The sequence below is a fragment of the Octopus bimaculoides genome, chromosome 5, assembly GCF_001194135.2.
Source record: "Octopus bimaculoides isolate UCB-OBI-ISO-001 chromosome 5, ASM119413v2, whole genome shotgun sequence".
Lineage (NCBI taxonomy): Eukaryota > Metazoa > Mollusca > Cephalopoda > Octopoda > Octopodidae > Octopus > Octopus bimaculoides.
The window spans coordinates 11009229-11017190 of NC_068985.1; positions in this window are offsets into that span (position 1 = coordinate 11009229).

The window sequence follows — 7962 nt, forward strand, 5'->3', positions numbered from 1 at the left end:
AAATTTAATAACAATTCGAGATGTCAGTTTGGATTCTGTCATTGTTTTCGAAAGCATCTCTTTCTCTCTCGCTTTTCTCATCGGCATACGTATCAACATGTCTGTAAATATACACATTAGAATTGTATACCATAATAGTAAAACTGTTTCTAGTCTACTAGGAGTAACCGGACTATCCAGACTAATTAGAAACCTGGAGGTCAGACTTAAATTCATTGATATGTCCTATAGAAAAACATATGTGTACGCATACATACAGACACACAGACACACACACACACACACACACAACTATACACACGAGCACAAATACAGCACATGCACAAATACAGCACATGCACACATACCTACACATATATATCAATATACTGTATTTTATTTTAAACTGTATACATCATTATTTTTACTATTACGTTCAGTAAAACCACCTTCTATCCCGTGAATAAACATTCGATTACTTTATCAAAAATATCTCACCCTATATTTTACAAACCAGTCAACCCATCACTTTTGTATAGGAAATACCGAGAGAAAATACAGCTCTCTTTTACATCCCTTTCTGTAAACTCAAACACACATACACACACACACACACACACACACACACACACAAATATGTATATATATAATTTGACATACTCGAGAATAATTGAATACTTTAATTTCGAATATATTTAGCGCCGTTTTATTTCCACAATATATAAAAATAATTCTTTCTACTGGAGGCACAAGGACTCATATTTTGGTGGGAGGGCACTAGTCGATTAAATCGACCCCTGTGTTTCACTGGTACTTAATTTATCGACGCCGAAAGGATGAAAGACAAAATCGACCTCAGCGGAATTTGAATTCAGAACGTTTTGGCAAACGAAATGTCGATAAGTTTTTCGCCCGGTGTGCTAACAATTCTGCCACCTCGCCGCCTACCATACATAAAAAAAATGAAAAGTAACTGAATACCAGAAATATACAGGCTGCTTAAACATCACAGGTTATTGGTTTCAAGTTTTGGCACAAGACCTTCAATTTTGAGGGAGGGTTAAAATTGATTTCATTGCCTGCAAGACTCAACGGGTATTTACTTTACAACCGGGAAAGGAAGGAAGACAAAGCTGATCCCGGTGGTATTCGAACTTAAAAAGTGAAACTGAAAGATATGCCGCTAAGCATTTTTTTCATGCGTTCACGACTGTGCCAGGTCGCTCCTTTAAAAAAATTACCGCGAGTCATTCTATAGGAGGTTTTAACGACTCGGTCAGTTTGACAACTCATCGTCACAGCGTATTAAAATTTATTTTAGTGATGTTTGAATAAAAATAATATATAGGAAAGAAACTGAACTCTAAACTTGGCGGGATTAATGAAATGGTTAAGACTTTACTAATTTACAAGTTCTTGTTGTGCCTATGATTGGAACTTTAGGAAGATTGTTATGCCAGCATAAACACACTGATTGTAGTCCACTACGATTTTCAATTTACAATAATACTAAGGCGATGTGTTGGCAGAATCGGTAGCGCGCTTGGGGAAAAATGTTTAGCAATATTTTGCTTGTCTTTACACACTGAGTTCAAACTCCACAGATGTCAACTTTGCCTTTCGTCCTTTCGTAGTCAATAAATTAAGTACCAGTTGAGAGCACTTGTCGTCTATCTCAAAATTTCACTTCTTGTGCCAAAATTTGAAACCAATATATAAGAATAAAATATCATTAACGGTGGTGCCACAGCTTTGAGCTGAAATTGATAAAAATTTTCTCGGTCTTGTTTTCGCGATAATTATGATTTCACGGTCAATTTGTGGATAATTCTTTGCTGATAATCTTTCTACGTGCCTGTGGCAAGTGATTATACAGATTAATAAATTTAATAAAAAAAAAAAATACAATGAATTCCAGGCAACTGATTATAAATATTAATAAACAACAAAATTATTAATAAGCAACAACATTTTATCCGAAGCGAATAAAATATTAAATCATTTATTAACGAAGATCAATACCAAACAAATATTTTGCTCCGAATTTCTAATACTTTAGCGAATTATTTAAGTGTATACACGTCTATCTCTGGTCATGTTTCCTAAATATAAGACTTTTTCTCTGAATCATTGAGACCCTTTATGAGAAGAGATAAATGATTACTCTATTCTATTTCTTTCTTTTTGTTTTGAATTTTTTCTTTTGGTTAGAAAACAAATTTAAATTGTTTGTTATATTCCATGATTCTTTCTATGATTCATGACGCTTTTTGTGACTCATCTTATCACCCTTTTGAAATATTGACTTCATTTCTAGATCTGTTTCTTCTCTCTGGACTAGAGAGTTTAATTAATGGTGGATAATTATGTTGAGAAGCAAAGATGTCACAGAGCAGCGTCCACCTCAATCCTAGCATCAGACAATCGTTGTGATATCTGAAGGTACTGGTGTGCTTTCAGCTTCGGACTTCGGAGTCACATGCGCTATTATCGCAGTGAACACAGACTTTGTCATCCGAGGAAGTACCAACTATATAATTGTGTAGGCAAAAAATCGTATAATTTTTACAGTACATTTACAAATCATATCTGTAGGTACAGAATACTTATTGATGATATGTTGATATATTCGTATCACAATTAAATGAATATAATGGAGTTTCATCATTAGTCCATTAAAGCTCAATTCAAATATCTCGTCTGTAAGATTCATTTTTCATGTAATAGTTGTCCTTGAACCAATCTTGACTGCAATACTAAAGACACAACTTCAACACTTGTTTTACTATACATCCATATAAATTCTTTTTTCCTTTTATGTTATTTATAAGTGTTCATCTTTCTTGTACTTACTCAGTTGTCACGTAAAAAGGCTGTATCAATTACCATCCCGTGTTTTATCTTTTTGTTGACAATAAAGATATCTGACATTTTCAGTTCCATTATATGGTGGCTTTGGATGCTTAAGTCCTACAGCCGCTTAATGTTCCCATTTCTTTTCAAAGTATTAAGTTTATGTTCATTCTGTTCCATATATTGCCTCTATCCAAATTCTATTTTCTATAGAGTATCAAATGAACAATGCTCGAAATATTGTCTTGTCTCAATTTCTATTATCTTTGTCCGAAATTTACTGCATTTCCTCACTATATGGCTGATGCAGTCAATTCTGGTTTTTGTTTTTTGCCCTAAATTCTCTATATCAGCAATTCAAAGTTTCCATTGCCAAACGTCATTCCAATTCCCACTTCTCTTTTCAACGCACAGCCACCGACATCATATCATAAACCATATTTTCTATGATTCCATTAACGTGTACACACACGACTTCGAAATGTTTGCGTGTGTAATTTCCCCATTGAAATTTTCTACAAATACATTGAAGAAATTAATGTATCTTTAGTTGCAACCCTTCGATTTGAAATTACTGCTACTCCTCACCAACGTATATCATAACCCCCATTTTTTCCCCGGTACTTCCCTGCCCGCACCTCCCAAATCCTTTTAACAATGGATGCTAAATCCCTCTCCTCAGTCATCGTACACAACGACTTGTTCCTTGCAATTAGATACTCCCTGGACCGTGTAGCGTTGCCATCTCTCTGATTAACAACAAACTCAATCACTTCATCACAATTGTGAATTCATTTCATCTTACCATAGTCCTGGAGAGATGACGTAGGAATTGTTTTAAGATATCGGAAAGATGAGAGGAAATAATTTCTGGGGATTTTGTTTTGCACCGAGTTATCTAATTGTATTTTCTATATTTATCGTGTACAAACCATCTAAGTCCCAGTTCTAACCTACTAATACCAAATTTTCAATCTACTCATCACAAATACATCATTCATTGATTTTCGGATTATAGCACCATTGTTACCTAAAACATTACGTTTATTTTGTACAAATATGGTTTCGCGTGCCTTTCTAATATATACTCACTCCCTTATCAAATTTATTGAAACTAAATGATATAATCAATGATTAGGCCTCACAGAGTGTTTCTCAGAAATACATACATAGGGTTTCATATATAAACGTACTCTTCAACTAAATTTGACCATTATTACATGAACTAAATTCTACGTGCGGGAATATTTACACAACAATTTTAGAGCTTTTCTGTTTCTTACCGGTATTCGTTAGTGAACAAATTGTAATCTACTTTATCCTTTATAAAATATATTTATGCCTAAATCTGTATTCTTCTCTTATGATTTCATTCTTATTCTGCTCACTAAATATATCTTTAGCAGTCTATGGAAATGGCGTCGTGCTATAAAAAGTACCTGTTTTATACTAGAAACGATGAAATCGATTAGCTCCCTCCCCTAAATTTCTGGTCCTGTGCCTATAATAGAATATTTGTACCCTGTAAGGCGGCGAGCTGGCAGAAACGTTAGCACGCCGGGCGAAGTGCCTAGCGGTATTTCGTCTATATTTACGTTCTGAGTTCAAATTCCGCCGAGGTCGACTTTGCCTTTCATCCTTCCAGGGTCGATTAATTAAGTACCAGTTACGCACTGGTGTCGATGTAATCGACTTAATCAATTTGTCTGTCCTTGTTTGTCCCCTCTATGTTTAGCCCCTTGTGGGCAATAAAAAATAAGAAACGTTAGCATGCTGGGCGAAATGCATAGCAGTATTTCGTCTGACTTTACGTTCTGAGTTCAAATTCGTGCTTGCAGAATTGTTAGCACGACAGACAAAATGCTTCCTCCGTCTTCAGCTTTTGAGTTCAAATTCTGCCGAGGTCAACTTTGCCTCTCACCCTTTCGGGGACGATGAAATAAGTACCAGTTAAGTGCTGGGGTCGATGTCAGCGACCAACCGCCGAGGTTAACTTAATATGGAATACGACTCCAGTCTGGACTCAACCCAAGCTGATTTTTTATGTAGGATAAGTGCCAGATTATTAAGCCTGCTCATATATTTAAATCACTTGACACGCTTCGAGAGCCGGGCAGATAAGCGAAATAAATCTTGTCTTCAATTTGACTGGGACTAATTTTGAAATATTCCTTCGAACGGAATCGATCTGAACAGCAATAGTAAAAGAAAAAAAAAGCACTATAATATAATTTTATCATTTGTTCGTCAGTACTACACTCCTATACCATGTAATGTTAAATTAACTTGTTGAAACACGATCACAGATACGAACGTAAATGAACTTATGCATAAAAAATATTATTCACTTGTTTAATCCACACATTGATGTATAAAGTATTGATATAGACAGAAAAAGGAAAATACTACTGATAGCAATTGATAATATAACTCTTGTTTGTACATTATAAAATGGCTTCATGCTGTTATTTGGGAAATATAAAATTATATTTTCTTCTGAATATAATTGAATACCAAAAACACAAGTATTAAAAATCCATTAGTGTTTTTCTCTACACCGATGCAGTTTATTTATATCATGTTATTATGTTGATAGTTGCTAAATGAAATAAATATTTGATGCATTTATATAACAAAGATGGATACGATTTATTCAATAATTTAGTCTTCCAATACAAAAAAACAAAAACGCAGAAGTCATTACGATAGTTACATTACAAGGATTTCTCAACGTTTGTGGATTTGTTGAATTTCATATATATTCGAGCATAATAGTTCTTTGAAATATATTCCTATGTATTACGAATTTAAATGTTGTCCATAACCTGAGCGAGCTGCCCTATATAAGATCGAACTCATTCATGTTATAACCATGCACTAGTTTTCTGGGTATGTACGAATATATTTTCGAATTTATACTTTCCCTCCTAGAGACGGTAGGACATGACTTAAGAGAGATTTGACTGTTAGTTGAAACAACTCGCACGACCTCTTGGAGTTGATGTTCTGGCATTGACTTATATTTCCTAATGCAATTCTGAGAGACACAGTGATAGCTTTCAAAAATATTTTCATTTTGTAGATAAAATATTACATATTTCATTCAAATAAATGCAACAACTTCACACCCACGATACATATCCTGCATTTAGAAATATATATGGATGATATTAAACGTATATGTAGAGGCGCAATGGCCCAGTGGTTAGGGCAGCGGACTCGCGGTCATGGGATCGCGGTTTCGATTGCCAGACCGGGCGTTGTGAGTGTTTATTGAGCGAAAACACCTAAAGCTCCACGAGGCTCTGGCAGGAGATGGTGGCGAACCCTGCTGTACTCTTTCATCACAATTTCTCTCACTCTTACTTCCTGTTTCTGTTGTGCCTGTAATTCAAAGGTTCAGCCTTGTCACACTGTCACGCTGAATATCCCCGAGAACTACGTTAAGGGTACACGTGTCTGTGGAGTGCTCAGCCACTTGCACGTTAATTTCAGGAGCAGGCTGTTCCGTTGATCGGATCAACTGGAACTATCGACGTCGTAATCGACGGAGTGCCAACACACACATAAACGTATATAATGTTAGTATGCGTTTTTACAAACATCTATCAATATGAGTATATATCGCAATTCTTTGTCTCACAAACTTCTCTTTTGCTTATTGTACCAAATTTAGTGCTTCTGCTGCTTAATTAGCTTCAAAAACATAATCTAGGCATCTTGATAAGATTTAGTGCTTAAGCTCCCTAAAAAGATCCCTAAAATATATATAGGCACAGGAGTGGCTGTGTGGTAAGTAGCTTACTTACCAACCACATGGTCCTGGGTTCCATCCCACTGCGTGACACCTTGGGCAAGTGTCTTCTACTATAGCCTCGGCCGACCAAGGCCTTGTGAGTGGATTTGGTAGATGGAAACTGAAAGAAGCCCGTCGTATATATATATATGTATGTTAGCATGTGTGTGTGTGTGTGTGTGTGTGTGTGTGTGTGTTTGTGTGTGTGTTTGTGTGTGTGTGTGTGTTTTGTGTCTGTGTTTGTCCCCTCAACATCGCTTGACAACCGATGCTGGTGTGTTTACGTCCCCGTAACGTAGTGAGTGGTTCGACAAAAGCGACCGATAGAATAAATACTAGGCTTACAAAGAATAAGTCCTGGGGTCGATTTGCTCGACTAAAGGCGGTGCTCCAGCATGGCCACAGTCAAATGACTGAAACAAGTAAAGGAGAGAAAGAGAGACATACCTATTATGTTATTTCCTCTTGTTCCCACATTCATCTGTCTTCTCTTCATTTTCGTTTACGTAGCGATTTTCTTCACTACTTCAAGGAGTGATGACCCTATCTGACACGAGTCCCGGCCACAGCTGGCTCCGGTTGACAGTGCCCGGTATGGGCCCCTATCCAGAAAAGGGAAAGTCGGCAACCTTCAAAGAAATCCGGAGTGGAGCCTCGTAGGCGGTTTAGTGTTCAACTCGACATTCTTCCGGCCGCTCCTGCAACCAAGCTGGTGCCAAGCTTAATGCTCTGCACTCCTTTGAACTACGTCAGCAAGGTCCTGACGACTGGGCTACCCAGGATTTTCTTACATCTACCACTGGCCTGCGCAAAACTGGAGAGGAAACCGGAGAGGACATGAAATGTAAAAACCAGAGTGGATTTTTTTTATGCGCAACTCCATTATCTTCCGAGACAAAAGGATGCCAATAACAACAACAACAACAACAAAAAGTGTTTCGCTTTTACTTTTACATCTTAGCAGAATCTTCAAATTATAGAAAATCAATATATTAACATCCATCCCACAAAGAACAAAACATAAATAAGAGGCTAATGATCATTACATAATAGATTTTTAGAACACTTACTGGAACAGATGTAGGAATGAATAATTTGAAATAGCGCATAAATTCTGTTCTTATTCTAAATGCCTTTTACTCTGTTCACAAGTTGTATCTAATTCCATTTTATATACAGCACCACATTTAGATGGGTAATTTGCATGGGAACTATCGCAGTTTCGTGCAATCCACATATTTCTTTTTTTTATTTGCTGCACTTAAGCAGCATATCTTATATATGTGTGTGTTATGTGTGTATATATATATATATATATATATATATATATATAT